The following is an 18,622-nucleotide window of genomic DNA, read 5'->3' as shown; positions in this document are numbered from 1 at the left end:
GCGTGCTCTGGCGTGCATTTGTTTGCATTGGCGTGCACTGGCGTGCTCTGGCGTGCATTGGCGTTCTCTGGCGTGCATTAGCTTGCTCTGGCGTGCACTGGCGTGCATTGGCGTGCTCTGGCGTGCGTTGGCGTGCACTGGCGTGCATTGGTGTGCACTGGCGTGCTCTAGCGTGCTCTAGCGTGCTCTGGCGTGATCTGGCGTGCACTGACGTGCACTGGCGTGCTCTGGCGTGCTCTGGCGTGCACTGACGTGCACTGGCGTGCTCTGGCGTGCATTGGCGTGCTCTGGCGTGCTCTGGCATGCACTGGCGTGCATTGGCGTGCTCTGGCGTGCACTGGCGTGCATTGGCATTCTCTGGCGTGCATTAGCGTGCACTGGCGTGCATTGGCGTGCTCTGGCGTGCATTGGCGTGCTCTGATGTGCATTGGCGTGTTCCGGCGTGCTCTGGCGTGCTCTGGCGTGCACTGACGTGCACTGGCGTGCTCTGGCGTGCATTGGCGTGCTCTGGCGTGCTCTGGCGTGCACTGGCGTGCATTGGCGTGCTCTGGCGTGCACTGGCGTGCATTGGCATTCTCTGGCGTGCATTGGCGTGCACTGGCGTGCATTGGCGTGCTCTGGCGTGCATTGGCGTGCTCTGGCGTGCACTGGCGTGCTCTGGTGTGCATTGTCGTGCACTTGCGTGCTCTGGCGTGCTCTAGCGTGCCCTGGCGTGCTCTGGCGTGCTCTGGCGTGCACTGACGTGCTCTAGCGTGCTCTGGTTTTCACTGGCATTCACTGGCGGGCTCTGGCGTGCACTGGCATGCACTGGCGTGCTCTAGCGTGCTCTGGCGTGCACTGGCGTGCTCTGGCGTGCTCTGGTGTGCTCTGGCGTGCACTGGCGTGCACTGGCGTGCTTTGGTGTGCTCTGCTATGCAGAACTCAAGTGCTTGACAATAGAACTCCACTACCCGACAAAAGAACTCAAATAACTTGAAAAAGTTTAAAAAATTAAAGTGCTGTGATGTGCGTTTTTCTAAAACTTTTTGTTCAAGAATTGCTCTATAAATTTATTGATTCAATAGACTTGAAGTGTATTGGACATTGATTTACACATCCTGTAATTAAAAAATGGTTTTACCAAGAGAAATAAATAATTTAGCAACTTCAAGTGCTGAGCTGTTCTCTGCTGTGCTCTACCGTGCTCTAGCGTGCTCTGGCGTGCTCTGGCGTGTACTGGCGTGCACTGGCGTGCTCTGGCTTGCACTGGCGAGCATTTGCGTGCACTGGCGAGCATTTGCGTGCTTTGGCGTGCATTGGCCTGCACTGGCGTACTCTGGCGTGCACTGCGGTGCACTGGCGTTTTCTGGCGTTTTCTAGCGTGCTCTGGCGTGCATTGGCGTGCACTGGCGTGCTCTAGCGTGCTCTAGCGTTCTCTAGCGTGCTCTAGCGTGCTCTGGCGTGCTCTGGCGTGCTCTGGCGTGGACTGACGTGCACTGGCGTAGTCTGAGGTGCTCTGGCGTGCACTGGCGTGCACTGGCGTGCATTGGCGTGCATTGGCGTGCTCTGGCGTGCATTGGCGTGCACTGGCGTGCTCTGATGTGCATTGGCGTGCTCTGGCGTGCTCTGGCGTGCTCTTGCGTGCACTGACGTGCACTGGCGTGCTCTGGCGTGCTCTGGTGTGCATTGGCGTGCTCTGGCGTGCTCTGGCGTGCAATGGCGTGCATTGGCGTGCTCTGGTGTGCATTGGCGTGCACTGGCGTGCTCTGGCGTGCATTGGCGTGCATTGGCGTGCTCTGGCGTGCTCTGGCGTGCAGTGGCGTGCTCTGGCGTGCATTGGCGTAATCTGGCGTGCACTGGCGTGCATTGGCGTGCTCTGGCGTGCATTGGCGTGCACTGGCGTGCTCTGATGTGCATTGGCGTGTTCTGGCGTGCTCTGGCGTGCTCTGGCGTGCTCTGGCGTGCGTTGGCGTGCTCTGGCGTGCTCTGGCGTGCACTGGCGTGCATTGGCGTGCTCTGGCGTGCATTGGCGTGCATTGGCGTGCTCTGGCGTGTATTTGCTTGCATTGGCGTGCACTGGCGTGCTCTGGCGTGCATTGGTGTTCTCTGGCGTGAATTAGCTTGCTCTGGCGTGCACTGGCGTGCATTGGCGTGCTCTGGCGTGCGTTGGCGTGCACTGGCGTGCATTGGTGTGCACTGGCGTGCTCTAGCGTTCTCTAGCGTGCTCTGGCGTGCTCTGGCGTGCACTGACGTGCACTGGCGTGCTCTGGAATGCTCTGGCGTGCACTGGCGTGCACTGGCGTGCATTGGCGTGCACTGGCGTAATCTGATGTGCATTGGCATGCTCTGGCGTGCTCTGGCGTTCTCTGGCTTGCTCTGGCGTGCACTGACGTGCACTGGCGTGCTTTGGCGTGCATTGGCGTGCTCTGGCGTTCTCTGGCTTGCACTGGCGTGCATTGGCGTGCTCTGGCGTGCATTGGCTTGCATTGGCGTGCAGTGGCGTGCTTTGGCGTGCTCTGGCGTGCTCTGGCGTGCACTGACGTGCACTGGCGTGCTCTGGCGTGCATTGGCGTACTCTGGCGTGCATTGGCGTGCACTGGCGTGCATTGGCTTGCTCTGGCGTGCATTGGCTTGCATTGGCGTGCACTGGCGTGCTCTGGCATGCATTGTCGTTCTCTGGCGTTCATTGGCGTGCTCTGGCGTGCACTGGCGTGCATTGGCGTGCTCTGGCGTGCTTTGGAGTGCACTGGCGTGCATTGGTGTGCACTGGCGTGATCTGGCGTGCACTAGCGTGCTCTGGCGTGCTCTGGCTTGCTCTGGCGTGCTCTGGCTTGCTCTGGCGTGCTCTGGCGTGCTCTTGCGTGCACTGGCGTGCACTGGCGTGCATTGGCGTGCTCTGGCGTGCATTGGCGTGCACTGGCGTGCTCTGATGTGCATTGGCGTGTTCTGGCGTGCTCTGGCGTGCTCTGGCGTGCTCTGGCGTGCGTTGGCGTGCTCTGGCGTGCTCTGGCGTGCACTGGCGTGCATTGGCGTGCTCTGGCGTGCATTGGCGTGCATTGGCGTGCTCTGGCGTGTATTTGCTTGCATTGGCGTGCACTGGCGTGCTCTGGCGTGCATTGGTGTTCTCTGGCGTGAATTAGCTTGCTCTGGCGTGCACTGGCGTGCATTGGCGTGCTCTGGCGTGCGTTGGCGTGCACTGGCGTGCATTGGTGTGCACTGGCGTGCTCTAGCGTTCTCTAGCGTGCTCTGGCGTGCTCTGGCGTGCACTGACGTGCACTGGCGTGCTCTGGAATGCTCTGGCGTGCACTGGCGTGCACTGGCGTGCATTGGCGTGCACTGGCGTAATCTGATGTGCATTGGCGTGCTCTGGCGTGCTCTGGCGTTCTCTGGCTTGCTCTGGCGTGCACTGACGTGCACTGGCGTGCTTTGGCGTGCATTGGCGTGCTCTGGCGTTCTCTGGCTTGCACTGGCGTGCATTGGCGTGCTCTGGCGTGCATTGGCTTGCATTGGCGTGCAGTGGCGTGCTTTGGCGTGCTCTGGCGTGCTCTGGCGTGAACTGACGTGCACTGGCGTGCTCTGGCGTGCATTGGCGTGCTCTGGCGTGCATTGGCGTGCACTGGCGTGCATTGGCTTGCTCTGGCGTGCATTGGCTTGCATTGGCGTGCACTGGCGTGCTCTGGCATGCATTGTCGTTCTCTGGCGTTCATTGGCGTGCTCTGGCGTGCACTGGCGTGCATTGGCGTGCTCTGGCGTGCTTTGGAGTGCACTGGCGTGCATTGGTGTGCACTGGCGTGATCTGGCGTGCACTAGCGTGCTCTGGCGTGCTCTGGCTTGCTCTGGCGTGCTCTGGCTTGCTCTGGCGTGCTCTGGCGTGCTCTTGCGTGCACTGGCGTGCACTGGCGTGCATTGGCGTGCACTGGCGTGCTCTGATGTGCATTGGCTTGCTCTAGCGTGCTCTGGCGTGCTCTGGCTTGCTCTGGCGTGCTCTGGCGTGCTCTTGCGTGCACTGGCGTGCACTGGCGTGCATTGGCGTGCACTGGCGTGCTCTGATGTGCATTGGCTTGCTCTGGCGTGCTCTGGCGTGCTCTGGCGTCCCCTGGCTTGCACTGGCGTGCATTGGCGTGCTCTGGCGTGCATTTGCTTGCATTGGCGTGCACTGGCGTGCTCTGGCGTGCATTGGCGTTCTCTGGCCTGCATTGGCATGCTCTGGCGTGCACTGGCGTGCATTGGCGTGCTCTTGCGTGCATTGGCGTGCTCTGGCGTGCATTGGCGTGCACTGGCGTGCTCTGATGTGCATTGGCGTGTTCTGGCGTGCTCTGGCGTGCTCTGGCGTGCACTGACGTGCACTGGCGTGCTCTGGCGTGCATTGGCGTGCTCTGGCGTGCTCTGGCGTGCACTGGCGTGCATTGGCGTGCTCTGGCGTGCATTGGCGTGCATTGGCGTGCACTGGCGTGCTCTGGCGTGCATTGGCGTGCTCTGGCGTGCTCTGGCGTGCACTGGCGTGCATTGGCGTGCTCTGGCGTGCATTGGCGTGCACTGGCGTGCTCTGGCGTGCACTGGCGTGCATTGGCGTGCTCTGGCGTGCATTTGCTTGCATTGGCGTGCACTGGCGTGCTCTGGCGTGCATTGGCGTTCTCTGGCGTGCATTAGCTTGCTCTGGCGTGCACTGGCGTGCATTGGCGTGCTCTGGCGTGCGTTGGCGTGCACTGGCGTGCATTGGTGTGAACTGGCGTGCTCTAGCGTGCTCTAGCGTGCTCTGGCGTGATCTGGCGTGCACTGACGTGCACTGGCGTGCTCTGGCGTGCTCTGGCGTGCACTGACGTGCACTGGCGTGCTCTGGCGTGCATTGGCGTGCTCTGGCGTGCTCTGGCATGCACTGGCGTGCATTGGCGTGCTCTGGCGTGCATTGGCATTCTCTGGCGTGCATTGGCGTGCACTGGCGTGCATTGGCGTTCTCTGGCGTGCATTGGCGTGCTCTGATGTGCATTGGCCTGTTCCGGCGTGCTCTGGCGTGCTCTGGCGTGCTCTGGCGTGCATTGGCGTGCTCTGGCTTGCTCTGGCGTGCACTGGCGTGCATTGGCGTGCTCTGGCGTGCACTGGCGTGCATTGGCATTCTCTGGCGTGCATTGGCGTGCACTGGCGTGCATTGGCGTGCTCTGGCGTGCATTGGCGTGCTCTGGCCGGCACTGGCGTGCTCTGGTGTGCATTGTCGTGCACTTGCGTGCTCTGGCGTGCTCTAGCGTGCTCTGGTTTTCACTGGCATTCACTGGCGGGTTCTGGCGTGCACTGGCATGCACTGGCGTGCTCTAGCGTGCTCTGGCGTGCACTGGCGTGCTCTGGCGTGCTCTGGTGTGCTCTGGCGTGCACTGGCGTGCACTGGCGTGCTTTGGTGTGCTCTGCTATGCAGAACTCAAGTGCTTGACAATAGAACTCCACTACCCGACAAAAGAACTCAAATAACTTGAAAAAGTTTAAAAAATTAAAGTGCTGTGATGTGCGTTTTTCTAAAACTTTTTGTTCAAGAATTGCTCTATAAATTTATTGATTCAATAGACTTGAAGTGTATTGGACATTGATTTACACATCCTGTAATTAAAAAATGGTTTTACCAAGAGAAATAAATAATTTAGCAACTTCAAGTGCTGAGCTGTTCTCTGCTGTGCTCTACCGTGCTCTAGCGTGCTCTGGCGTGCACTGGCGTGCTCTGATTTGCATTGGCGTGTTCTGGCGTGCTCTGGCGTGCTCTGGCGTGCACTGGCGTGCTCTGGCGTGCATTGGCGTGCACTGGCGTGCTCTGGCGTGCATTGGCGTGCTCTGGCGTGCTCTGGCGTGCACTGGCGTGCATTGGCGTGCTCTGGCGTGCATTGGCGTGCACTGGCGTGCTCTGGCGTGCACTGGCGTGCATTGGCGTGCTCTGGCGTGCATTTGCTTGCATTGGCGTGCACTGGCGTGCTCTGGCGTGCATTGGCGTTCTCTGGCGTGCATTAGCTTGCTCTGGCGTGCACTGGCGTGCATTGGCGTGCTCTGGCGTGCGTTGGCGTGCACTGGCGTGCATTGGTGTGAACTGGCGTGCTCTAGCGTGCTCTAGCGTGCTCTGGCGTGATCTGGCGTGCACTGACGTGCACTGGCGTGCTCTGGCGTGCTCTGGCGTGCACTGACGTGCACTGGCGTGCTCTGGCGTGCATTGGCGTGCTCTGGCGTGCTCTGGCATGCACTGGCGTGCATTGGCGTGCTCTGGCGTGCATTGGCATTCTCTGGCGTGCATTGGCGTGCACTGGCGTGCATTGGCGTTCTCTGGCGTGCATTGGCGTGCTCTGATGTGCATTGGCCTGTTCCGGCGTGCTCTGGCGTGCTCTGGCGTGCACTGACGTGCACTGGCGTGCTCTGGCGTGCATTGGCGTGCTCTGGCTTGCTCTGGCGTGCACTGGCGTGCATTGGCGTGCTCTGGCGTGCACTGGCGTGCATTGGCATTCTCTGGCGTGCATTGGCGTGCACTGGCGTGCATTGGCGTGCTCTGGCGTGCATTGGCGTGCTCTGGCGTGCACTGGCGTGCTCTGGTGTGCATTGTCGTGCACTTGCGTGCTCTGGCGTGCTCTAGCGTGCCCTGGCGTGCTCTGGCGTGCTCTGGCGTGCACTGACGTGCTCTAGCGTGCTCTGGTTTTCACTGGGATTCACTGGCGGGCTCTGGCGTGCACTGGCATGCACTGGCGTGCTCTAGCGTGCTCTGGCGTGCACTGGCGTGCTCTGGCGTGCTCTGGTGTGCTCTGGCGTGCACTGGCGTGCACTGGCGTGCTTTGGTGTGCTCTGCTATGCAGAACTCAAGTGCTTGACAATAGAACTCCACTACCCGACAAAAGAACTCAAATAACTTGAAAAAGTTTAAAAAATTAAAGTGCTGTGATGTGCGTTTTTCTAAAACTTTTTGTTCAAGAATTGCTCTATAAATTTATTGATTCAATAGACTTGAAGTGTATTGGACATTGATTTACACATCCTGTAATTAAAAAATGGTTTTACCAAGAGAAATAAATAATTTAGCAACTTCAAGTGCTGAGCTGTTCTCTGCTGTGCTCTACCGTGCTCTAGCGTGCTCTGGCGTGCATTGGCGTGCACTGGCGTACTCTGATTTGCATTGGCGTGTTCTGGCGTGCTCTGGCGTGCTCTGGCGTGCACTGGCGTGCTCTGGCGTGCATTGGCGTGCTCTGGCGTGCTCTGGCGTGCACTGGCGTGCATTGGCGTGCTCTGGCGTGCATTGGCGGGCATTGGCGTGCTCTGGCGTGCATTTGCTTGCATTGGCGTGCACTGGCGTGCTCTGGCGTGCATTGGCGTTCTCTGGCGTGAATTAGCTTGCTCTGGCGTGCACTGGCGTGCATTGGCGTGCTCTGGCGTGCGTTGGCGTGCACTGGCGTGCATTGGTGTGCACTGGCGTGCTCTAGCGTGCTCTAGCGTGCTCTGGCGTGCTCTGGCGTGCACTGACGTGCACTGGCGTGCTCTGGAATGCTCTGGCGTGCACTGGCGTGCACTGGCGTGCATTGGCGTGCACTGGCGTAATCTGATTTGCATTGGCGTGCTCTGGCGTGCTCTGGCGTTCTCTGGCGTGCACTGGTGTGCATTGGCGTGCATTGGCATGCTCTGGCGTTCATTGCCGTGCTCTGGCGTGCATTGGCGTGCATTGGCGTGCTCTGGCGTGCACTGGCGTGCTCTGGCGTGCTCTACCGAGCTCTAACGTGCTCTGGCGTGCTCTGGCGTGCTCTGGCGTACTTTGGCGTGCACTGGCGTGCATTGGCGTGCTCTGGTGTGGATTGGCGTGCACTTGCGTGCTCTGGCGTGCTCTAGCGTGCTCTGGCGTGCTCTGGCGTGCTCTGTCGTGCACTGACGTGCTCTGGCGTGCTCTGGCGTGCACTGGCATGCACTGGTGTGCTGTGGCATGCACTGGTGTGCTCTGCTATGCAGAACTCAAGTGCTTAACAATAGAACTCCACTACCCGACAAAAGAACTCAAATAACTTGAAAAATTTTAAAAAATTCAAGTGCTGTGATGTGCGTTTTTCTAAAACTTTTTGTTCATGAAATGCTTTCTAAATTTATTGATTCAATAGACTTGAAATGGTGTATTGGATATTGATTTACACATCCTGTAATTAAAAAATGATTTAACAAGAGAAAAAATAATTTAGCAACTTCAAGTGCTGAGCTGTTCTCTGCTGTGCTCTACCGTGCTCTGGCGTGCTCTGGCGTGCTCTGGCGTGCACTAGCATGCACTGGCGTGCTTTGGCGTGCACCAGCGTGCTCTGGCGTGCTCTGGCGTGCACTGGCGTGCTCTGGCGTGCACTGGCGTGCATTTGCGTGCTTTGGCGTGCATTGGCGTGCACTGGCGTACTCTGGCGTGCACTGGCGTGCACTGGCGTTCTCTGGCATGCACTGGCGTGCTCTGGCGTGCATTGGCGTGCTCTGGCGTCTATTGGCGTGCTCTGGCGTGCACTGGCGTGTTCTGGCGTGCTCTGGCGTGCTCTGGCGTGCTCTGGCGTGCACTGGCATGCACTGGCGTGCTCTGTCGTGCACTGGCATGCACTGGCATGCACTGGCGTGCTCTGGTGTGCACTGGCATGCTCTGGCGTGCTCTGGCGTGCATTTGCGTGCTTTGGCGTGCATTGGCGTGCATTGGCGTGCACTGGCGTGCTCTGGCGTGCATTGGCTTGCACTGGCGTGCACTGGCGTGCTCTGGCGTGCACTGGCGTTCATTGGCGTGCACTGGCGTGCTCTGGCGTGCACTGGCGTGCTCTGGCGTGCTCTGGCGTGCTCTAGCGTGCTATAGCGTGCTCTGGCGTGCTCTGGCGTGCACTGGCGTACTCTGGCGTGCTCTGGCGTGCACTGGTGTGCATTGGCGTGCATTGGCGTGCTCTGGCGTTCATTGCCGTGCTCTGGCGTGCATTGGCGTGCATTGGCGTGCTCTGGCGTGCACTGGCGTGCTCTGGCGTGCACTGGCGTGCACTTGCGTGCTCTGGCGTGCTCTAGCGAGCTCTAACGTGCTCTTGCGTGCTCTGGCGTGCTCTGGCCACTTTGGCGTGCACTGGCGTGCATTGGCGTGCTCTGGTGTGGATTGGCGTGCACTTGCGTGCTCTGGCGTGCTCTGTCGTGCACTGACGTGCTCTGGCGTGCTCTGGCGTGCACTGGCGTGCACTGGTGTGCTGTATCATGCACTGTTGTGCTCTGCTATGCAGAACTCAAGTGCTTAACAATAGAACTCCACTACCCGACAAAAGAACTCAAATAACTTGAAAAATTTTAAAAAATTCAAGTGCTGTGATGTGCGTTTTTCTAAAACTTTTTGTTCATGAATTGCTCTATAAATTTATTGATTCAATAGACTTGAAATGGTGTATTGGACATTGATTTACACATCCTGTAATTAAAAAATGGTTTTAACAAGAGAAATAAATAATTTAGCAACTTCAAGTGCTGAGCTGTTCTCTGCTGTGCTCTACCGTGCTCTGGTGTGCTCTGGCGTGCTCTGGCGTGCTCTGGCGTGCAGTGGCGTGCTCTGGCGTGCACTGGCGTGCACTGGCGTGCTCTGGCGTGCACTGGCGAGCATTTGCGTGCACTGGCGTGCATTGCCGTGCTTTGGCGTGCATTGGCGTGCACTGGCGTACTCTGGCGTGCACTGCCGTGCACTGGCGTGCTCTGGCGTGCAATGGCGTGCTCTTGCGTGCATTGGCGTGCACTGGCGTGCTCTGGCGTGCATTAGCGTGCTCTGGCGTGCTTTAGCGTGCTCTGGCGTGCACTGGCGTGCTCTGGCATGCATTGGCGTTCTCTGGCGTGTATTGGCGTGCACTGGCGTGCATTGGCGATCTTTGGCGTGCATTGGCGTGCTCTAGCGTGCGCTAACGTGCTCTTGCGTGCTCTGGCGTGCACTGACGTGCACTGGCGTGCTCTGGCGTGCACTGGCGTGCATTGGCGTGCTCTGGTGTGCATTGGCGTGCACTTGCGTGCTCTGGCGTGCTCTAGCGTGCTCTGGCGTGCTCTGGCGTGCACTGACGTGCTCTGGCGTGCTCTGGCGTGCACTGGTGTGCATTGGCGTGCTCTGGCGTGCATTGGGGTGCACGGGCGTGCTCTGGCGTGCACTGGCGTGCTCTAGCGTGCTTTGGCGTGCTCTGGCGTGCTCTGGCGTGCTCTGGCGTGCTCTAGCGTGCTCTATCGTGCTCTGGCGTGCTCTGGCGTGCACTGACGTGAACTGGTGTGCATTGGCGTGCATGGCGTGCTCTGGCGTGCACTGGCGTGCACTGGCATGCACTGGCATTCACTGGCGTGCTCTGGCGTGCACTGGCATTCTCTGGCGTGCTCTGGCGTGTATTGGCGTGCTCTGGCGTTCACTGGCATGCACTGGCGTGCTCTGGCGTGCACTGGCATGCACTGGCATGCACTGGCGTGCTCTGGCGTGCTTTGGCGTGCACTGGCGTGCTCTGGCGTGCTCTTGAGTGCTCTGGAGTGCACTGGCGTGCACTGGCGTGCATTTGCGTGCTTTGGCGTGCATTTGCGTGCACTGGCGTACTTTGGCGTGCACTGGCGTGCACTTGCGTTTTTTTGGCGTGCTCGGGCGTGCACTGGCGTGCTCTGGCATGCTTGGGCGTGCTCTGGCGTGCACTGGCGTGCATTTGCGTACTTTGGCGTGCATTGGCGTGCATTGGCGTGCATTGGCGTGCTCTGGCGTGCTCTGGCGTGCATTGGCGTGCACTGGCGTGCATTGGCGTGCTCTGGTGTGCATTGGCGTGCACTGGCGTGCTCTGGCGTGCTCTGGTGTGCTCTGCTATGCAGAACTCAAGTGCTTGACAATAGAACTCCACTACCCGACAAAAGAACTCAAATAACTTGAAAAATTTTAAAAAATTCAAGTGCTGTGATGTGCGTAAAATTTTTGTTCATGAATTGCTCTATAAATTTATTGATTCAATAGACTTGAAATGGTGTATTGGACATTTATTTACACATCCTGTAATTAAAAAATGGTTTTATCAAGAGAAATAAATAATTTAGCAACTTCAAGTGCTGAGCTGTTCTCTGCTGTGCTCTACCGTGCTCTGGCATGCATCGGCATGCACTGGCGTAATCTGGCGTAAACTGGCATGCTCTGGCGTGCTCTGGCGTGCACTGGCGTGCATTTGCGTGCTTTGGCGTGCATTGGCGTGCTCTGGCGTTCACTGGCGTGCATTGGCGTGCAAAGGCGTACTCTGGCGTGCACTGGCGTGCTCTGGCGTGCACTGGCGTGGTCTGGCGTGCATTGGCGTGCTCTGGCGTGTATTGGCGTGCACTGGCGTTCTCTGGCGTGCACTGGCGTGCATTGGCGTGCTTTGGCGTGCATTGGCGTGCTCTAGCGTGCGCTAACGTGCTCTGGCGTGCACTAGCGTGCACTGGCGTGCTCTGTCGTGCTCTGGCGTGCACTGGTGTGCTCTGGCGTGCTCTGCTATGCAGAACTCAAGTGCTTGACAATAGAACTCCACTACCCGACAAAAGAACTCAAATAACTTGACAAATTTTAAAAAATTCAAGTGCTGTGATGTGCGTTTTTCTAAAACTTTTTGTTCATGAATTGCTCTATAAATTTATTGATTCAATAGACTTGAAAATGTGTATTGGACATTGATTTACACATCCTGTAATTAAAAAATGGTTTTGACAAGAGAAATAAATATTATAGCAACTTCAAATTCTTTTATTATCATTTTTTCGGATTTTTGAACTTTGACCTTTGACCTCCTGAAACGTCTTTTCTCATCATTTTTCGGATTTTTTGAAATTTTACCTCTCCAGCTCCTAAAATGTCCTTTCTCATCTTTTTTTTAGGATTTTTTGAACTTTGACCTTTGACCTCCTGAAACGTCTTTTCTCATCATTTTTTCGGATTTTTTGAAATTTTTACCTCTCCAGCTCCTAAAACGTCTTTTCTCATCATTTTTTCGGATTTTATGAACTTGAACCTCTCCACCTCCTGAAACGTCTTTTCTCATTTTTTTTTCGGATTTTTTGAACTTGGGCTTCTCCACCTCCCGAAAGGTCTTTTCTCATCATTTTTTCGGATTTTTTGAACTTAGACCTTTGACCTCCTGAAACGTCTTTTCTCATCATTTTTCGGATTTTTTGAAATTTTACCTCTCCAGCTCCTAAAATGTCCTTTCTCATCTTTTTTTTAGGATTTTTTGAACTTTGACCTTTGACCTCCTGAAACGTCTTTTCCCGTACGAAAGTTTTAGCTAGTCGGTTTTGCTACCAGCGAATCACAAGCTAAGTTCCAGCAAGAAATATTCAAGTTACATATTCTAGCTAATTTTTACCTAGAGTTAAGCTAAGATATCGAAGTTAAGCTTTGCGGGTTTTTAACTAGCCACTTACAAGTTATTTTTCAGCAAGAAATATTTATATTAAAAATTCTTGCTCATTCTAAACAATAATTAAGCGGAAATTTTGCAGTTGGTTTTGGGTTACCTAAATTTAGGTGGTAATTAGCTGAGATTATTTTCCTAGTACTAGCTTCTTATCAATAGCTATATTTTTATTGCTTAAAAGTTAAGATGTAAAGACTTTGTTAATTATCGATAAAAATTCAATATCTCGCTTTAATCGATGGTTAAATATATGGCGTTTGACAGCTGGCGTCAAGTTTATTTATCTCTCGTCTGCTATATTTTTTTATCTGTGTAAGTGTAAGAGTTGAAGTCCCTTATACATTTGATACTAAATGGCGTCTAACGATGAGGGCCGTCACAAAAAAACACTGAAAAGGAGGGCTGCCACTGCGATTGATGTAGATTTGAAACTGAAGAATTTAAGAAAAGTTATAGAAAGTGATGACATCAATGCAGTGGAAGTGGAAGAAACAAGTCCAGAACATTTGGGCCTCAGTGTTGTACATCCTCATGAGGTATTCAATCAAATCCTACAGATTCATTTTACATAGTAAACTAATAATTTTATATTTTAGTCGCTTTCAGCTAAGGACTCACTCTGCAACATGAGTTAATGGAAGTTGTAGTCAAGCTACACCTTCGGAAGTTGTTGTACATGCAGACCAGCATGAGTCAACAAATAACACTGAGGTTAGTTAACGATAAGTCATAATCATGCTTAAAAGAATCATTTTCTAAAGTTCTTCTCTTACGTCAAAATCTAGAATCATTTCCAGCTCCCACAGCTAATGAGTGTGAGTGGTGGTGGGATAACGCTGCTGATGCTGATTCAGATGCTGAATCTCTTACATGTTAATGATGGTGTAAGTTTTAATAACATTTATTCACCAACACAGCATTATCTCATTTCTTGTTTGTTTATTATTATATTAGATGCCTCAGTTGCACCAGTTATAGTTTATCTCCCATTTCTCAGTACATCAGTACTTTAAAAAACTGGACAAAAAAATTCGAAATAAATTTTTTTGAATAAATCGTATAGGTATGTTAAATGGCTTATTATTATTGTTATTATTCATTATTATTTTATTTTCAATATCACTGAAACGTTATTTATCCTAATTGGCAACAAAATGCAAAATCGCCGAATTGGCAACGTTTATCTTATTCCCTGATTTTTTTCCCGCTCATTCCATGTCAGTCATTCCATGACGCCCTCATCGCCTTTACACAGTCAGTTGCGTTTTGCTGATGAAGTATCATTCTTATAAAGTTAAATGTGTGAAAACGTGAAATGGTAGACAAAACCTCTTACAACGGTAACAATTTGGATTTTATTGTGCAAAATCTCCTAACATAACGATGGTACCTTTGACATTTCGACAGGTTTATCATTCTTTACATCAAAGTTACTACTTGGCACTTGGGCCTAGCCGTTACTTGCCACCAAAATCAGTCAATGAGTACATGGTAGCACATTGTCACTAATTGGAAACTCAAATCTTGGATAGATTCAAAGAAAGCCGTAACAGAAAAGTAAGTTTTTATCTGTTGAAGCATATAGTTCATACGTTAATGTTTTCATGTCCTCTGTATCTTCACATACAGGTGGCTGGAGATGGAATTTACAATAAGGCTTGATGGAATTTGTGCGACTATGAAGCACCAGATTGAAATGAGAAGGCCAAGGGTTTGCATCAGTGCTTTTCTTAAGTCTGGTATTGTGATTCAGGTACGCTATACTACATATAGCTTGTTTATAGCTAATCTCTTTCACATTTTGTTAACATATTCTCTTTATTTTCTAGAAAGTATTGATGGGAAGAGAAAAGAGCGAGACACAGAAGGAGAGGAAAAGTTTAGATAACCAACTACATATCCACCAAACCAACACCCGAGAAGAAGAAATCATCACACAAGTGAAAAAGAAAAAGCAGTTGATTTTTGGAAAAAACAGTAGGCTTATGCAATCTTAGCAGTCTATTTTCAACTTAATTTGTTATTCTACATGTAAATTTGCTTGGGATGATGCTGTCATTATATATTGGAACATTATTCTAACAGTCATGTAGAAATTATGATCAATTATGCCAGTCTTTAGAACATTACCATTATTTGAAAATACTGTTGTTAATGAAACATAATTGTTTTGTATATGTAAAATACAAAGATTGGTTGCACCCAGAAAATTACTATCAGCTCCAAATTTATATTCTAAATGGTAACTTTATTTAAGGTATTTATGATAAGCATAAAAACAGTGAAATCTAAGCTTTTTGTTTACTACAAAACAGCTATGTAATGTAAGCTTTCCATCAGCAACGTAAAACCAATAAGAAAAATTTAGCAAAATTCGAACTGGCTACTAGCTGAATATGAACGCCCTACTTAGGTGGAATTGGTTAGGTTGGAAATGGACAAAAGAACCTACATTTCAGCTAGTTTTGTTTAGCTAGTAGGTCCAACTTAGCTAGCTAGTTTCTAGCTATTGACTACCCACCATTTTCGTACGGGTTCTCATCATTATTTCGGATTTTATGAACTTTGACCTTTGACCTCCTGAAAATTCTTTTCTCATCATTTTTTCGGATTTTTTGAACTTTGACCTTTGACCTCCTAAAACGTCTTTTCTCATCATTTTTTCGGATTTTTTGAACTTTGACCTTTGACCTCCTGAAACGTCTTTTCTCATCATTTTCGGATTTTTTGAAATTTTACCTCTCCAGCTCCTAAAACGTCTTTTCTCATCTTTTTTTTTGGATTTTTTGAACTTTGACCTCTCCACCTCCTGAAAGTCTTTTCTCATCATTTTTTCGGATTTTTTGAATTTTGACATTTGACCTCCTGAAACGTCTTTTTTCATCACTTTTTCGGATTTTTTGAATTTTGACCTCCTGAAACGTCTTTTCGCATCATTTTTTTCAGATTTTTGAACTTTGACCTCCTGAAACGTCTTTTCTCATCACTTTTTCGGATTTTTTGAATTTTGACCTCCTGAAACGTCTTTTCTCATCATTTTTTCGGATTTTATGAACTTGAACCTCTCCACCTCCTGAAACGTCTTTTCTCATTTTTTTTTCGGATTTTTTGAACTTGGGCTTCTCCACCTCCCGAAAGGTCTTTTCTCATCATTTTTTCGGATTTTTTGAACTTTGACCTTTGACCTCCTGAAACGTCTTTTCTCATCATTTTTCGGATTTTTTGAAATTTTACCTCTCCAGCTCCTAAAATGTCCTTTCTCATCTTTTTTTTAGGATTTTTTGAACTTTGACCTTTGACCTCCTGAAACGTCTTTTCTCATCATTTTTCGGATTTTTTGAAATTTTACCTCTCCAGCTTCTAAAACGTCTTTTCTCATCTTTTTTTTTGGATTTTTTGAACTTTGACCTTTGACCTCCTGAAATGTCTTTTCTCATCATTTTTTCGGATTTTTTCAACTCCACCTCCTGAAACGTCATTTCTCATCATTTTTTCGGATTTTATGAACTTGAACCTCTCCACCTCCTGAAACGTCTTTTTTCATTTTTTCGGATTTTATGAACTTTGACCTTTGACCTCCTGAAAAATCTTTTCTCATCATTTTTCGGATTTTTTGAAATTTTACCTCTCCAGCTCCTAAAACGTCTTTTCTCATCTTTTTTTTAGGATTTTTTGAATTTTGACCTTTGACCTCCTGAAACGTCTTTTCTCATCATTTTTTCGGATTTTTTGAACTTTGACCTTTGACCTCCTGAAACGTCTTTTCTCATCATTTTTCGGATTTTTTGAAATTTTACCTCTCCAGCTCCTAAAATGTCCTTTCTCATCTTTTTTTTTAGGATTTTTTGAACTTTGACCTTTGACCTCCTGAAACGTCTTTTCTCATCATTTTTTCGGATTTTTTGAACTTTGACCTTTGACCTCCTGAAACGTCTTTTCTCATCATTTTTTCGGATTTTTTGAACTTTGACCTTTGACCTCCTGAAACGTCTTTTCTCATCATTTTTCGGATTTTTTGAAATTTTACCTCTCCAGCTCCTAAAATGTCTTTTCTCATCATTTTTTCGGATTTTTTCAACTCCACCTCCTGAAACGTCATTTCTCATCATTTTTTCGGATTTTATGAACTTGAACCTCTCCACCTCCTGAAACGTCTTTTTTCATTTTTTCGGATTTTACGAACTTTGAACCTCCTGAAATTTCTTTTCTCATCATTTTTTCGGATTTTTTGAACTTTGACCTTTGACCTCCTGAAACGTCTTTTCTCATCATTTTTTCGGATTTTTTGAAATTTTTACCTCTCCAGCTCCTAAAACGTCTTTTCTCATCATTTTTTCGGATTTTATGAACTTGAACCTCTCCACCTCCTGAAACGTCTTTTCTCATTTATTTTCGGATTTTTTGAACTTGGGCTTCTCCACCTCCCGAAAGGTCTTTTCTCATCATTTTTTCGGATTTTTTGAACTTTGACCTCTCCACCTCCTGAAAGTCTTTTCTCATCATTTTTTCGGATTTTTTGAATTTTGACATTTGACCTCCTGAAACGTCTTTTCGCATCATTTTTTTCAGATTTTTGAACTTTGACCTCCTGAAACGTCTTTTCTCATCACTTTTTCGGATTTTTTGAATTTTGACCTCCTGAAACGTCTTTTCTCATCATTTTTTCGGATTTTATGAACTTGAACCTCTCCACCTCCTGAAACGTCTTTTCTCATTTTTTTTTCGGATTTTTTGAACTTGGGCTTCTCCACCTCCCGAAAGGTCTTTTCTCATCATTTTTTCGGATTTTTTGAACTTTGACCTTTGACCTCCTGAAACGTCTTTTCTCATCATTTTTCGGATTTTTTGAAATTTTACCTCTCCAGCTCCTAAAATGTCCTTTCTCATCTTTTTTTTAGGATTTTTTGAACTTTGACCTTTGACCTCCTGAAACGTCTTTTCTCATCATTTTTCGGATTTTTTGAAATTTTACCTCTCCAGCTCCTAAAACGTCTTTTCTCATCTTTTTTTTTGGATTTTTTGAACTTTGACCTTTGACCTCCTGAAATGTCTTTTCTCATCATTTTTTCGGATTTTTTCAACTCCACCTCCTGAAACGTCATTTCTCATCATTTTTTAGAATTTTATGAACTTGAACCTCTCCACCTCCTGAAACGTCTTTTTTCATTTTTTCGGATTTTATGAACTTTGACCTTTGACCTCCTGAAAATTCTTTTCTCATCATTTTTCGGATTTTTTGAAATTTTACCTCTCCAGCTCCTAAAACGTCTTTTCTCATCTTTTTTTTAGGATTTTTTGAATTTTGACCTTTGACCTCCTGAAACGTCTTTTCTCATCATTTTTTCGGATTTTTTGAAATTTTACCTCTCCAGCTCCTAAAATGTCCTTTCTCATCTTTTTTTTTAGGATTTTTTGAACTTTGACCTTTGACCTCCTGAAATGTCTTATCTCATCATTATTTCGGATTTTTTTAACTTTGACCTTTGACCTCCTGAAACGTCTTTTCTCATCATTTTTTCGGATTTTATGAACTTTGACCTTTGACCTCCTGAAAATTCTTTTCTCATCATTTTTTCGGATTTTTTGAACTTTGACCTTTGACCTCCTGAAACGTCTTTTCTCATCATTTTTCGGATTTTTTGAAATTTTACCTCTCCAGCTCCTAAAATGTCTTTTCTCATCATTTTTTCGGATTTTTTCAACTCCACCTCCTGAAACGTCATTTCTCATTATTTTTTCGGATTTTATGAACTTGAACTTCTCCACCTCCTGAAACGTCTTTTTTCATTTTTTCGGATTTTATGAACTTTGAACCTCCTGAAAATTCTTTTCTCATCATTTTTTCGGATTTTTTGAACTTTGACCTTTGACCTCCTGAAACGTCATTTCTCATCATTTTTTCGGATTTTTTGAACTTTGACCTTTGACCTCCTGAAACGTCTTTTCTCATCATTTTTTCGGATTTTTTGAAATTTTTACCTCTCCAGCTCCTAAAACGTCTTTTCTCATCATTTTTTCGGATTTTATGAACTTGAACCTCTCCACCTCCTGAAACGTCTTTTCTCATTTTTTTTTCGGATTTTTTGAACTTGGGCTTCTCCACCTCCCGAAAGGTCTTTTCTCATCATTTTTTCGGATTTTTTGAACTTAGACCTTTGACCTCCTGAAACGTCTTTTCTCATCATTTTTCGGATTTTTTGAAATTTTACCTCTCCAGCTCCTAAAATGTCCTTTCTCATCTTTTTTTTAGGATTTTTTGAACTTTG

At 49.3% G+C, this 18,622-nt stretch overlaps 1 long non-coding RNA gene across 1 annotated transcript; it reads left to right on the top strand.

Annotated features, from left to right (window-relative positions):
* The first annotated feature begins 12,618 nt into the window (after positions 1-12,618).
* On the top strand, positions 12,619-14,583 carry LOC124329546. The gene is made up of 8 exons (XR_006916811.1): positions 12,619-12,892; positions 12,953-13,067; positions 13,142-13,240; positions 13,311-13,419; positions 13,579-13,696; positions 13,764-13,913; positions 13,986-14,109; positions 14,186-14,583. It is a non-coding gene; the product is annotated as an uncharacterized LOC124329546 (long non-coding RNA).
* Positions 14,584-18,622: the final 4,039 nt, after the last annotated feature.

The sequence above is a fragment of the Daphnia pulicaria genome, chromosome 3, assembly GCF_021234035.1.
Source record: "Daphnia pulicaria isolate SC F1-1A chromosome 3, SC_F0-13Bv2, whole genome shotgun sequence".
Classification (NCBI taxonomy): domain Eukaryota; kingdom Metazoa; phylum Arthropoda; class Branchiopoda; order Diplostraca; family Daphniidae; genus Daphnia; species Daphnia pulicaria.
The sequence above is the reverse complement of the archived record's forward strand: the minus strand, read 5'-3'. Positions and strand labels throughout refer to the sequence as shown.